This window comes from Pongo abelii, chromosome 2 (genome assembly GCF_028885655.2).
Source record: "Pongo abelii isolate AG06213 chromosome 2, NHGRI_mPonAbe1-v2.0_pri, whole genome shotgun sequence".
NCBI classification, from domain to species: domain Eukaryota; kingdom Metazoa; phylum Chordata; class Mammalia; order Primates; family Hominidae; genus Pongo; species Pongo abelii.
Window position 1 is genome coordinate 11550262 of NC_085928.1, and position 15224 is coordinate 11565485.

The 15224-nt window shown below is 48.7% G+C and overlaps 1 long non-coding RNA gene across 3 annotated transcripts; it reads left to right on the forward strand.

Moving 5' to 3' along the window:
* Nucleotides 1-4977: 4977 nt before the first annotated feature.
* On the forward strand, nt 4978-13303 carry LOC129058442 (uncharacterized). Of its 3 annotated transcripts, none has more exons than XR_008523544.2 (4): nt 4978-5092; nt 9962-10311; nt 10682-10797; nt 11329-13303. It is a non-coding gene; the product is annotated as an uncharacterized LOC129058442 (long non-coding RNA). The 3 variants fall into 3 exon arrangements; XR_008523543.2 differs by having other exon boundaries at nt 4991-5092; nt 10113-10311; XR_008523542.2 differs by having other exon boundaries at nt 4994-5092; nt 9950-10311.
* The last annotated feature ends 1921 nt before the right edge of the window (nt 13304-15224 follow it).

Below are 15224 nucleotides of genomic sequence, written 5' to 3' on the forward strand. Positions count from 1 at the left end.
ATGATGGAATGAGAAAAAATTGTTTAAAAATTTCAACATTTGTGGATATTTTAAGATCTGAAATATATAAAGTATTCTTAAATTCAATAAGAAGAAGATATACATACACATATAAGACCCTTCAAATATTATGTATGTAAAAAATACATGAGTTGAATTTAGCCTGAGAACGTCTTTGCCATCACAGGATATATTTTTTTTTTTTAGACAGTCTCGTTCTGTTGCCCAGGCTGGAGTGCAGTGGCATGATCTCGGCTCACTGCAACCTCCGCCTCCCGGGTTCAAGTGATTCTCCTGCCTCAGCCTCCTGAGTAGCTGGGATTATAGGCGCGTGTCACCACACCCGGCTAATTTTTGTATTTTTAGTAGAGACAGGGTTTCACCATGTTGGTAAGGCTGGTCTCGAACTCCTGACCTCGTGAATCTGCCCACCTTGGCCTCCCAAAGTGCTGGGATTACAGGCATGAGCCACCACGCCCGCCCCATCACAGGATTTTTTAAAGTGAAGTTGAAGGCTCCTCAGAAGGGAATGCACTGGTTGGTTTAAAGATCCTGGGTGCTAAGTGAATACTCACCGCGGAGGGATCTCGGCAAAGGAGAACCCGAGGCCCTGGAAGGACAGGATCGTTGTTAGAGGGCACTCTTAGGCCCCAGGCCCTGTTTCAGGACGTTTAAACAATGTCATCAAGTTATCACTGAGACCCAGAGAGATTAAATAACTTAACCAACATCACACAGCCAGTAGGTGGTGGCGCTGGGTTTTGAACCGAGTTAGCCTATTCCAGGAGTTGGCTGCAAACCACTGTAGCGCAGCTGCCAGGGAGCGGGGTGGGCTTTCCTCCATTCTGTTTCTCATGCCAGAAGCCTGGGAGCTCCCTGGATTCCTGTTCCTCTCCTGCCCGCACCGTCCAGGGCTGTCTGTGCACCGATAGCAGGCCCCCGCAGGGCATGCCCCCCACCCCCCACCCCTCAGGCCTTTCCCAGCTGCAGGACTCTCCACCAGCCTCTATTCCCCCTCGGACCCCTACATCCTACTTTCCAAGCAGCAGCCCTGGGTAATCTCTTCATAGTGCAAATCAGATCTGTTTACGCCTGGGCCTGAAACCTCCCAGCAGCTCCTATTGCAGCTGGAGTCTAATCTTGTCCTTTGAATGGTGCTGCCCCTCCCAGTGACCACTTTGGCCCTCACTGGCCTTGTGCTTCCACCTCACGGAGCAGGACGGGCAGTTTCCTCTGACTCTGCACCTGGGTGACCCCTACTCACTCTTACGTGGCAGGTTCACACCTCCTCTTCAGAGATGCTTTCCACCAGCACCAACTAGGAGGGAGGCCAGGACACCACTGGAGGAGCCAGGGAGGACACTCCTAAGACCTCTTGCTTCCAGCAGAGTCCCACTCCAGCACTAGTCCCCATGGCAGCCTGGGCTCTGTGGTGCTAATGGGCAGCACTGTTTGCTCCCTTCCCAGAGGCTTAATTTCAACATCAGGTTGGCCACAGTCCTTCATTCCCATCCCAACCTCACAAGGCTCTGAAAACTGACATTTTGCTCATTAACAATTTGCCAGAAAAACCTGAATTGCCCTGAATTCATGTGGTGGCAAAACTTGACCTGAACTGACTGAAGCCATTATAGTCTTCACTTGCCCTGCTTAGTATGAATACTCGTCACTGTCACCATGGGAATGTTGATGCATACTATCGGGTGCTGCCTCAACCCCTGAAGAGAGTGTTACACAATACAGAGCATGGACACTGGATGCCTTCTAACACTTCATGGAGTCCAAGTTCAGAAGCCATCTGGCCCAGGGAGCTCAGGGCTCCCTCTTCCGTCTTCCAACACCTTGCCCTCTCTTGTCTGTTGTTGCTCCTGTGCCTCATTCTGCGGGGCTGGTGCAAAAGCTTGATTCTTGTAGGGGTGTGGGAGGGAGGAAAGATAAGCATGTGAATTCACTGTCACATTTTACAGGATGGTGTCACTTTAACAATTCAGAAAGGAGGGAGAGCAAGCAAAAGAGAGAGAGAGCACACAAGAACTCGTGATTCATGAACACCAGTGAAAGCAACCCATCCCACATCTCCACCAGGATCACAACTCCAGCCCGTGAGAGGCCAACGGCCATTCTGTGCCTGCAAATGTGATACTCTGAGGGCATGCTCATGGGTACCCAGCCTGGAACAAATAATCTGAATATAACTGATATGGTTTGGCTGTGTGTCCTCACCCAAATCTCATGTCAAATTGTAATCCCCAGTGTTGGAGGGGGACTTGATGGGAGGTGATTGGATCATGGGGGTTGCTGTTCTCTTGACAGTGAGTGAGTTCTCCTGAGATTTGGTTGTTTAAAAGTGTGTGGCACCTCCACCCCCCTCTCTTCCTCCTGCTCTGGCCAAGTGAAGGTGTGCCTGCTTCCCCTTCACCTTCCACCATGATTGTAAGTTTCCCAAGGCCTTCCTAGCCATGCCTCCTGTACAGCCTGCAGAACCGTGAGCCAATTAAACCTCTTTACTTTATAAGTTACCCAGTCTCAGGTATTTCTTTATAGCAGTGTAAGAACAGATTTATACACTAACCAGCAAAATGAGAGATGCATTCTTTATTAAACAAAGGGAAAAGGCATCGTATGCTTCAGAAATGTTAATGTCATACAAAGTCAAAGAAGGGCTACAGAAATGTTCCAAATTAAAGAATGGGATGACTAAATGCAATACCTGATCCTAAACTTGATCCTGCACTGAAGGAAAGAAATACTATGAAAGGCATGATGAGATCAACAGACAAAATTGGCATACAGACATTGGACTTGAGAAAGAAATATATCAATGTAAAAGCCACTGAAATCAGTAACCGCACAATAAATGAAAATGCCTTATTGTTAGTAAATACACACTGGAATAGGGGTAAAGGCCTGTGATCTATGCAACTTACCCTGAAATGGTTCAGAAAGAAATTTTATGTAGATATATATATGTATGTGTGTTCATGTATATACATGCCTATGTGTGTACATGTATACACACACATACATATAGACAGAGAAGATGGTAAAGCAACTGTGGCAAAATGCTAGCAATAGGTGACTCTGGGTAAAGAGTAAGTAGGCATTAGTACTTTTTTTTTTTTTGAGACAGAGTCTTGCTCTGTCACCAGGCTGGAGTGCAGTGGTGCAGCCTCGGCTCACTGCAACCTCTGCCTCCCAGATTCAAGCGATTCTCCTGCCTCAGCCTCCCAAGTAGCTGGCACTACAGGCATGCGTCACCATGCCCAGCTAATTTTTGTATTTTTAGTGGAGACGGGGTTTCACCATGTTGGCCAGGATTGTCTTGATCTCTTGACCTTGTGATCTGCCCGCCTCGGCCTCCCAAAGTGCTGGGATTACAGGCATGAGCCACCATACCCGGCCTCTTTGTACTATTCTTATTCTTACTACTTTCCTTCATTCTTTCATTTCCAAATGAAAAGGTAAAAATCTATTCATATCTTGCCCCTCAACATCTCCCATATAATCTTCGCTTCTTGCCTTATTAGCACTAATATCTTGTTTCACAGATTCTCCAGTTTTCTAGAATTTTATTGAGATTGTTTGCTGAAATGTACCTTTTGCTTTTGTAGTGAGTAGTCTCAACAAATATGCTCTTCCTCTGTGAGTGTAGTTTCCTGACAACTTCCTCAATTTTGCCCATGGCGGAACATTCAGTCTCTGTCTTCTTTGATCTAGAATCTTTTCAGGCCTCATTTCCCCCTGTTTACTCCTACCTGAAGGAGAGGAGTTCCATATTGGCCTGGTGCTTGTTGGTAAACAGAGTGGATGAGTGCCCCTCCCGCTACCTCTTGAAAGGAGGGTAACTTGAGCAAAACATTTCTTGCCGACTTCCTGGTGGCCTAGAGGCTTTAGTGTTGTGAGCCTCTGTTGTCCTGAGAGTTGAGTCTTCCGACAGCCTGTGGTCTGGCTGTTCTTCCACAAAGGCATGAGTTTATTCCTGCAGCTTGCAGCAATCTGCAGGGTTTTCCTCTGGCAAGAAAAACCAAAACCCAAAGTGCAAGGCCTCTGGGTTTCCTGGGCTCCCCCAGTAGGTCAGTGTGGCCTCTCAGAGGGCTCTTCTTGGGGCTGTTTAGCTTGCTGGGAATTGCAGTCTCAAGGTGGTGCTGGAGACGAAGCGTGGGTATGGGGGAGGAAGGCACCAGATATAGCTGGCTGCCCCACACAGCTGTCAGACGCTAATGCTCAGGGAAGGCCTCTGATGAGCTATTGAGCAATATTTCCAATTCCCAACACTGTTGAAACCTTGCCGTGTTTCACAAACTTTGCCTCCGCAATGTCTGGATAGGGGAGACTGTGTCAGGAGTGGCTGAAATTTGCTATCAATACTAGTATTGAACTGTGTCTATTCAAGCCACAAAACACCTCCTCACCCCAAGAAAAGGAGGAAAAAAGAAAAAAGGAAAGAGGAAAGCGGAAAAGAAAAATGAAGGAAGAAAGGAGGAAGGAAGAAGAAAAAGGAAGAAGAAAGTTGCAAGGAAGGAGGGAGGGAAAGAAGAAGGAAGGAGGAAGAACAGAAGCTAAGAAGGAAAGGGGGAAGAAGAAAGGAAGATGGGAGGCAAGAAAGAAGGGGGAAGAAAGAGGGAGGAAGAAAAAAGGAAGAAGGAAGCAGAAGGGAGGATGGAAGGAAGGAATGAAAGTAGGGAGGAAGAAAAAAGAAGGAAGGAAGGGAGGGAGGGAGGGGAGGAACTGATGGAGGCTGCTGGCGACAGCAAGGTTGGGTGAGCAGTTCTGGGTCTGGCCTGTGAGCAGCTTCCTCTCTTTAGTGTCATCCCACCCTTGCTCACTCAGACACCTTCTGAGCAGAGCTTCCCATCACTTCCAGGGTTAACATGACATTCAAAGGGCTCTCTGTGGTCTGGTTTCACCCTGCAGTGAAGCAAATTCTGACTTAACAATGGACATAATTCTTACCAGGCTATTGGAGGTTGGTCTCCCGCCACCATGGGGGTGGGTGGGAAGCAGAGCAAAGAGCTAGTCCCATCCCGCTGTGGGAGAGCTGTGAATCTTGCTGAAGGAGACCACAGAGGCACCAGGATGGGGCCTGAGAGGGGTAGGTCCAGGGAAATGGGCCCGTTGGAGGCGGGAGGGTGTAGGGTAGGGCCCCAAGGTGAGCTTCTGCAGCTGATTGGGAGCTTGCAAGCTGAAGGTTTAGAAGGAGCAAGCAGAGCTTTGTGCAGATAGAGACAAAACTCATGTGGGACTTTAGTCACAGGAAGGCCGGGCGGGCACAGAGGGTCACTGCAAAGGGCGTCAGAAGAGAGTTTAAGGTAGGAGCTGGTGAGCAACAGGGAGTGGCCAGTAGGGAAGGGACCAACAAGATGGTGGAGCCCCAGAGGGAGAGATGTGAGCCTCCTGGGCCTGCAGGGACGAAGATGAGGAAGCCACTCCCAAAATATGCCCACAGGGCTGGGTGTGGGGGCAGGACAACCTGGGACTTTTATCCTGCCAGCCAATGTCAGAGCTTCCCATTGTCCTACAGGACCCCAAGGGCGAGGGCCCCTAGAGGTAACCCTCCTAGGACACTGAGCAGATCAGAGGGTAAAAGGGGTTGGAAAATGCAGGGTAGCCCACCTAGGTGTCTGTGCATCCTCCCATTCATATGGGCGGTGGTCAGGATGGGAATCTGCAGAGGGAATGGAAGTGGTGTCTACTGAGTGCTGCCTCCACAGGGAGCTGTTCTGTGCACTTCACATTAGGAATCACTCAACACTCATGCCTCTCTATGAGCAAGGGGTTATTTATGGCTCCATTTTGTAGAGAAAGAAGTTAAGGCATAGTCAGTGTTCCATGAGATGGCCACTCTTATCATCCTTATTGTACACCTGGGAAAGCCAAGGACAGAGAGAGCCACTACCTCGACTAGGAAGAATAAGCTGGGATTTGAACCCAGGAAGCCTGGCATCAGAACTGAGCCCCTCACCACTGCCTCTGTTCAAGCCTGGCCAGGGTTGTGCCAGGAGGCTTTTTTGCCATAGCTGAGATATTCTTATTCTTCTCCTCCATACCCACTCCCTTGATTGTCTTCAACCCCTCCAGAATCACCCCTTTGCTCCCCTGCCCCAGCTCAAGCCCCTGTACTTTGTCTAGACCTCTCTGTCTAATCTCCCAATACTTCTCATTAGTGGTCCTGACATGCAGCCCGAGCCAAGCCTTTCTGCAGCTGCTCTTTGAGGTCAGCGGTATCTCCCCAATGCCCTTTTCCTTGTCAAGGTCATGAATTTCCACATGCACTTGAACCACCTGTATTAGTATGTATGTAATCTTGTTCTTCAAATCACCTCCTTACTGAAATATATTTATTTCAAAGGAAATGGCCGGGTAAGGTGGCTCATGCCTGTAATACCAGCACATTGAGAGGCCAAGGCAGGAGAATCACTTGAGCCCAGGAGTTCCAGACCAGCCTGGGCAACACAGCTAGACCCCATCCCTGCAAGAAGTTTTAAAAAAACCAGCTATGTATGGAGGTGTACACTTTTGGTCCCAGCTACTCAGGAGGCTGAGGCAGGAGTATCACTTGAGACCAGGAGGTTGAGGCTGCAGTGAGCCATGATCACACCACTACACTCCACCCTGGGCAACAGAGCAAAACTCTGTTTCAATAAAAAAAAAAAGAAAAAGAAGGATTACAAAAAAGATAATGTCATATATCTGCCATAAATGGAAAATGATTCTAATACACCTTAAAATGAACAGAAAACTATTAAAATTAGAAAGAAACACCCATAGACCATCTACAATCAGGAACTTTCTTCCATAGCACCATTTGAAATTGTACATTTATTTGTTATTATTTATGTGTAGGCTGTGAGCATTCAGTCTTTCAGTGACGAGTAGAAGAGAAAGGAAATAGCATGGGATGATGAAAAAAATACTAAAAAAGTGCATAGAAAGATTTCTCTGAAAACAACCTACTGCAAGACTAGATGAATATTTCAGAAAACTTCTGAGTTGCAGTATGGATAGGTATCTCCAAGTTGATTGCCATCTGCTGTTACTAGCAGCTTCTCCAATACCTTGGTTTTTTTTAAAGACAGAGTCTCACTCCATTGCCCAGGCTGGAGCGCAGTGGCACAATCATAGCTCCCTGCAGCCTCTACCTCCTGGGCTCAGGTGATCCTCTCACTTCAGCCTCCCCAGTAGCAGGGGCTGGGATTGTAGGCATGAGCCACTACACCTGGCTAATTGTTTTATTTGCTGTGGAGTTAGGGTCTCGCTATATTGCCCAGGCTTGCTTTGAACTGTCCACCTCAAGCGATCCTCCCTCCCTAGTCTACCAAAGCACTGTAATTACACCTGCTACAAAGCAGGTGTAAACCCCTGAGCCCAGCCCCAAACCTTGTTAATTTGAGTTTTGATCCAGGTTTTCAATCAGCAGTCTTTTGTTTGTTTTCTTTCTTGCTAGTTGTTTGTCTCCCATTCTTAATGTTTACTCCATTAAGGCAGGAGTCTTTTCTGTTTTTATTTATTTATTTATTTTGAGACAGAGTCTCACTCTGTCGCCCAGGCTGGAGTGCAGTGGTGCGATCTCGGCTCACTGCAACCTCCATCTCCTGGGCTCAAGCGATTCTCCTGCCTCAGCCTCCCAAGTAGCTGAGATCACAGGTGCCTGCCACCATGCCCGGCTAATTTTTGTATTTTTTAGTAGAGATGGGGTTTTGCCATGTTGGTCAGGCTGGTCTTGAACTCCTGACCTCAGGTGATCCACCCAACTCAGCCTCCCAAAGTGCTGGGATTACAGGTGTGAGCCACTGTGCCCAGCCTTTTTTTTTTTTTCTTTTTTTTACAATCACTAGAGGAATATTCCCTGCCTGGATGAACGTGGCAAGTTTCATCTCGCCACATATTATCAAGAAGTAGAAAATGTCTGCAGTCAAAGCTACTAGAGTCCATTTTTAATGCACAGATTGGTTTGTATTTATTGACACAGTGAAACTTTAAATTTTTTTCTGGTCAAATCCATTTACCTTTTCCCTTATTGTTTCAATCTCTGGTTTCGTATTTATTAAGTTCTCCCTTACCCCCAAGATTACATAAATATTCACTGAAATATGCTTCTTGTGTTTTTATGGTTTCATGTTACGTTTGAATCTTTAATCCATCTAGAGTGAAAAACAGAAACCTAACTTTATTTCATTTCAAGGGATTGGCCATTTGCCCAAACTGTTTATTGAAAAACGCCTATGATTTACACACTGATTTGAAAGGTCATCTTATCGCATATTAAATGCTTACATAACTTCCAATGGGCATGTGGAGTTCTGATTCTGTGCCACTGCATTCTGGCATCAGGAATTCAATGTTTAAAAGACTTTTAGCTTTAATATCTGATAAGGCAAATCTCATTCTCTGCTGCTCTGGTTTTCTTTTCAAATATTTATTGCTAGAAAATGGACATTTTTGCAATATTGTGTCTTTCTATCCAGGGACATGTATACATATATCTCTCCGTTTACTAAATAATTTGTGCTTCTCAGGTAATAGTTGGAGCCCTCTGACTTTAGGTCCTGTATGTGTTTCCTTGTTTAGTTTACTCCTAGGAATTTCTAATTTCTTATTGAATTGTGAATGGCGTCTTTTTTCCCCCAATATATTTTGTTACGACTATTTTGGGGCACTTGGCAAGCCACAAAGTTTTGTATATTTATTTTGTAACTGGCCACCTCACTGAATTCTCTTTTCAACTTGAATAGCTCCTTTTCCCCTGTGGTTTTCTCTGGATGTTTGACTTCTGTGCCTTTTGTGGCAGAAGCCAGGCAGTCCAGGCTGAGTCCCAGCACTCTTGGGGGGACAGCTGACCCTCCCGGAATGGCCTTTGGAGGAGGCGTTGCACCCTCCACCAGCGTTTAAGGATCACTCTCCAAACAAAATATTTTTTCCATGAAGGAGGTTTTTTTTTAACGTCAATTGGTATTTTGGTCAGGAATTACAGAATGTACTTCGCAACAAGTTAAAAACACACTGCTCTTTAAAACCAGGCCTTTTCCAACAAGATCAACAACAAATGTGTTACTTTTCTCACACCTTAGACATGTAGGAAAATGTGTACTCAGGGAGCTGGCCGGGCGCCCGCCTGGGGAAGGTGCCAGGCTGGATGAATGCTCCGGGGCAGGGGCTCTGCTTGTCCTTGTTTGCCAGCCTTTGAGGAGCTAGCTGCTAAAAGTCCCTTCAGAGTCCATGGGCACCCTGGTCCTTGGAGCGCAAGCCAGGGCAGCTGGCAGCTTCCACCCGGAAGGAGAGCTCCACCATGCAGGAGGGCTGGGCACATGTCTGTGTGTTTTGTTTGCATTGTCTCAGTAATGAGCCACATCGCACAATGAGGAAGGTGCCTTTTTTCTCCTTTTAAGAAGAGAAACTGAGGCTTCACATGTTTAAAGTAATTTCCTCTAGGCCTTGTAGACGTTCAGGGACAGAACCTGGATTTAAACTCTATTTAATCCAGCGAGTCTCAAAATTTTAGTCTCAGGACCCCTTTTCACTCTTAATAAATTAATTATTAAGGTTATTTGGTTATAACCTTATAAGGTTATAACCTTATTATAAGGTTATAAATAATTAATAATTATTAGTTATTAAGGTTATTGAGGACCTTTTTTAAATGGTGAGTTACACCTATAGGTATTTAATGTATTTGAAGTGAAAATGAAAAGCTTATTTATTTTCATTGATTTATATTAGGTTGTACATATTTTGGGGGTACATGTGATATTCTGATACACATATACAATGTGCAATGATCAAATCAAGGTAATTGGGATATATAAGACCTTAAACATGTGCCTTTTCTTTCTGTTGGGAACATTACAAATCTCTTTTAGCTATATTGAAATATACAAGAAATTATTGTTAACCTATAACACTTGTTCCTTCTACCTAACTGTATGTCTGTATCCCTTAACCAACTTTGGAGGAACTTTTAAAGCACTGGAACACATGCTGTCAGAGTGGTGACGTCATGGCCCCTGCCCATTGGCTGTCAGAGCAGTGACATCGTCATACCTGCTGGAAGTTGCTGCCGTACCCCTGAGAGAGAATGAGAGACAGAAGTAATATGTTAACATTGTCACCAACAGAGTTTTCACCTTGAAGATGCCTTAAAAGTGTATCGGGGCCCCAGAGCTCTCTGGACCACTTTGAGAACCACTCAGTCCTCTAAACTGCTGAAAACTGGTGCCTTTGTGAACACAAATCAGGGCAACTTGGAGTTTCTGTGCTGGAAGGATGGCTTCAGAGGAGCTCATCGTGGCCAGAAAAATGCAGGGGGATGAAGAGGTCAGTGATGAAGAAGGAGCCAGCACACCTCTACTGAGTGACCTCTGTGCAGACAGCGTTCCTAGTGCTGTCTGTACTTCCCTCATGATGGAGACACCAGGACCACTGCTGCCCACAGAGGCTAGAGAAATGAAGGGGTTTGCCCAAGGTCACACCACACTGGGGAATGGCTCTAGGAGACTGAGCAGGTGGAGTGCCCTGCTGAGATGACCTTCAATTACCTGGCTAGCCCTCACCAGCCCAGGACAGGCTCCTACCTGGTGTTTTAACCTGATGTTTGGTTGACAAAGCAGGGAGTGTTAGGGCCCAGCCTGTTCTAGCACCTTCTTCATCAATCAGCAAACCTCTAAGCACCTACTCTGCTCTGCAGGTGAATCTGGGAGGCAGACAGGAACTATCAACTGAACAAATACAGGATGCCAGCCTGTGCGAAGTGTAGCAGAGGGCGTGCAAAGACATCGCTCTGCCCTCGGGCTTCTGAAGGAGGTACTCTATAATCTAACCACCCAGTTGTCCCCATCTGCTAGGTGACCCAAAGGCCCACCCCATGTTCCCTCCTATGTAGCCTTTCTCCTTGCGGTTCCCTCTGGAGGGGCTGCCCTGCTGGCCCCCTTTCCTTGTCCCCACCAACCTCCAGCTCCTGAAAGCTGTCCTCAGAGGCCCACAGCAAACCTGCACCCTCTCCAGCCTCACCCCTGGCCAGGGCCAGTGGCACCTGGAATCAAGTCGCCTTCTCCATGTTGCCCTTGCCCAATTCTGGGATGTGGCCAGAGTTGTCCTGGCAGAGTGTCTCGCACCATTTGTCCCAGACAAGGTGGTCGTCCCCCATCCCACGGACCTCCCTGCCCACCTGGGTGCCAGGTCAGATTCTCCCTCTTCTCTCCTGTTTTCACGGCTCTGTCTCAAGGAAAGCCATGCTCCATCCCTCCATATTTCAGGATGTCCCCCAGATAGACCCCCGCCTGCCCCACAGCCCACCTAGATCCAGGACCCATGCTGCCCACTGACCTCGCACAGGTGGTTCACAGGACCTGTCCTGGGGGAAGGCCTAGTTCAGCGGGGGAGGCAGTGGGACGGCACACACAGTGCTAAGAGAAGGGGCGCTGGAAAATGCAGGAGGATGAAGAGGACGGTCCCAGAGGAGAGTGTCACTGAGCTAAGGGAGATGCGGGGGTCAGGAGAGCAGAAACACACGGTGAAGGGCTGGGTCCTTGCAAAGGCAATCGGTACTGCCATCAACGGGAGGAAGTACCAGGCCTGAGACCCTAATGAATGGCACAAGCTACTTCCTGTCTCTGAGCCTCGATTTCCTCATCTGTAAAATGGGAGTGATAATAAGACCTTCTCCCTAGAAGACCTGAGGGCAGGCGGCTTCATCCGCTTCAGTTGCGCAAAGGCGGCGCTGGCTGCCTCTGACGCCCCCGCCCTCTTTGCCTGGGCAGCTTTTCCCTGTCCCGGCCACAGCCACAAAGGGAGAGAGGAAGCTGCCGCCTAAGTCCCACAGCACAGCGCCCTCCGCGGAGGGTAAATGGAGCCTCCGGCCACGGGCGCGCGGCTGGGCCGGGCTGCTCTGCAAACCGCTCACGTGCTCCTGCCTTTCAGAGTCGGGGACTGCGCCAGTGCGCGCAGGAAAAAACACAGCCCGGAGCTGCAAGAAGCCCTTCTTTCTTTTCTTTAATCACTCACTCCCCGGCTTTGCGTCTCCTCCCCCCGCTTGCGGGAATGTTATGAATGGAATGTACGGATTCCAGCCTGTGCGCGCGCGGCCAGGAATGCAGGGCGCAGCGACCTCTCGACCCAGGGCCAGCGCTCCGCCCCAGCGCCACAGCCTGGGATCCCAGAGCCACAGCCTGGGATCCCTGAGCCGGCCCGGCCGCCACGAACACTCAGGGCCACGTGGCCTGACGTCTGCAGTGGGAGATTCAGACGGCAAGCGTTCAAAGTGAGGCGAGAGAGCCAAGCAGCGCCACCGGGACACACCGGGGCCACGCTCACGCTTCGGCCCTGGGGATGTGCGCACCGGCACACACAGCAGGGTGTATGCACACAAAAGGTTGCGCACACACACTGGGGCGCACACGCAGCCTTTGCATGCACAGAAACACCTCAGGTGGGGCACACGTACACACACTGGTGTACATACACACACTATGGTCTTTTCAAACCGATGCACATAGTAGGTGGTTTTTGCACACAAAGAGACCTACACTCACATTCCAGAAGCCTGCACATTGTGCACCCCTACCCACGTATAACTCCAGTGGTGTACACACAAAACATAGCTGGTTGTGTACCCAAATAAAAGGGGCGCATATATCCATGGCACAGCGTGCACACAGGCACAATAGTGGAGTATTGTACTCACGAGAGACCCCAAACACAGCTCCATCGGCTTGGCGGACACAGGCTCACAGAGGGCCCGAAGTCCTGGACACACAATGCCAGCCCCTGGCTTCCTGGGCTGGAGGAGAAACCTTGGTTCCTCCCTCTCTTCTTAGCCCCCGCCCATCCCAGCCTGGCCTCTCAGGACTGAGTCTCCTGCAGATGTGAAGGGCTGGGAAAAGCTGCACAGAGAGGACGTTGAGGGGTGCAGTGGGGGGCCTCCTTTGGGGCTTGTGTGTGTGTTAAACCGTGACATGAGGGGCTAAGGGACTGGAAGCCGTTGCCTGGAGAACTGGAGTGCCCATAGGGGCTCCAAGGCTGATCCAAGCAGCGCCTGGCCTCCCCAGTCCTGCTCCTGGCCGCGGGTGGCCGCCAGCCAGCCCTGTGTCCATGCCAGCTCCACCACCTCCCTCTGGACACAGTGTTCTCTCTTGGGATATGGGGCAAACGTGAGCATCCCAGCCCCATGGGAACCAGGGCATCCTGCCAACCCTTTCATTCATTCACTTATCCATCGTCATTTATTCATTCATTCAGGAACTGTTTGCTGACTGCCTACAACATGCCAGGCACCACATGCCAGCAGAGGCCATCAAGACACTCTGCCTCTGTCCCCAGTGCCCCACAAATTTCCAGCTCACAGATATGTTTTGTTTGGCCTTGGGACAATTTTAAAGCTTGTAAAATAATAAAATAATATAATTTTAGTAATATTAAAATGACATTAATTAAAATTATGTGAAGCCTGAAAATTTGAGACCGAACTCAGTTAATTTAAAAAGTTTACTTGGCTGGATATGGTGGCTCACGCCTGTAATCCCAGCACTTTGGGAGGCTGAGGCAGGTGGATCACAAGATCAAGAGATCGAGACCATCCTGGCCAACATGGCGAAACCCCGTCTCTACTAAAAATACAAAAATTAGCTGGGCATGGTGGCGTGTGCTGTAATCCCAGCTACTTGGGAGGCTGAGGAAAGAGAATCGCTTGAACCCAGGAGGCGGAGGTTGCAGTGAAACAAGATTGCACCACTGCACTTCAGCCTGGTGACAGAGGGAGACTCGTCTCAAAAAAAAAAAAAAAAAAAAAAGTTTACTTATTTTGCCAAGGTTGAGGACATGCCTGTGCACAGCCTCAGGAAGTCCTGACGACATGTGCCCAAGGTGATCAGAGCACAGCTTGGTTTTATACTTTTTAGGGAGACAGGAGACATCAATCAACATATGTAAGAAGTACATTTGTTTGATCTGGAAAAGCAGAACAACTTGAAGCAAAGGCTGAAAGACCCAAAGTGGGGAGGGGCCTTCCAGGTCACAGACAGGTGATACACAGTTACTTTCTTTTGAGTTTCTGAATAGCCTTTCTAACAGAGGCAATCAGATATGCATCTATCTCAGTGAGCAGAAGGGTGACTGAATAGAATGAGACAGGTTTGCCCTAAGCAGTTCCCAGCCCGACTTTTCCCTTTAGCTTAGTGATTTGGGGACCCCAAGATTTATTTTCCTTTCACAAATATTATTAAGATAAAATAATAAGAATCCAGATTTTCATCTTACTTTGGAAAAATGGGAGAATCTGACCTTCGGCCTGCCTTCTCACCAAGCAGCACTGCTTGGCACGGAGCCCAGCCACCCCCTTCCGCCCGGCCCATGAGCTGCACCTTACCACTGCTCCAGCCGTCCTCTCGGCCCTCCTAGGCTGGGCCTGTCTTTCTGGGGGCTCATAGAGCATCTGCGTTAGGCCCTAGGAGTGTTTGCAGCAGGGAGCCTCCAGGGGAGGTGGCTTGCGCCCCACGCTGTCCCAAGTCCAGGAAGGGACAGCCCCCAGAGCAAGGTTGGGCAGGACTGTCGGCAACCCAAGTGGATTAACTCCCTGACTCAGAACTCAGGGTGTTTGTGTGTGTTTTAAGCGGAAGGAGGCAGAATAGGAAGGGTTTGGAGAGAAAGGTCAGCTGAAATCAAGACATGCACACACCTCGGATTCTTCAGAAATGGGTGCGGCTTGAAACGTCTCACATTCCAAATTGTGGCAGCCAAGTGAGCGGTTTCCTACTTCTGTTCATAACGTTCCCCTGAAGAGATCCTGTGCGGCTGCCAGCTGCCAGATGGACTTCAAGCTAAACAGGACAGAATCCCTAATCCACTTCAGTGTTCTCAGACATGATCCTCGATGACTCCTCTGGCACTCCTGACTTGCATTTTAGGGTCATCCTTTTCTTTCCTAATCGGATGTCTGGTTGCAGGGTTTGGTGGACATGAGATGAGAGAGCCAAGCGGTGCCACTGGGACACATCGGGGCCACGCTCACACTTCAGCCCTGGGGATGTACTCACCGGCATACACAACAGGGTGCTCACACACTCTGGGGTGCACACGCAGCTGGTACCCCAGTGAGTGAGCCCAGACACTTCCTACAGCCCCCAAGGAATGTTGGTCTCATTCAGGTGGGGTGGGTTTAGGGCAGCTCTGTTTCTCGTCACCAGTGTCTGCACTTCCATTTCTCTGTTTACCATGCCTTGTTCTTTTGATGATAA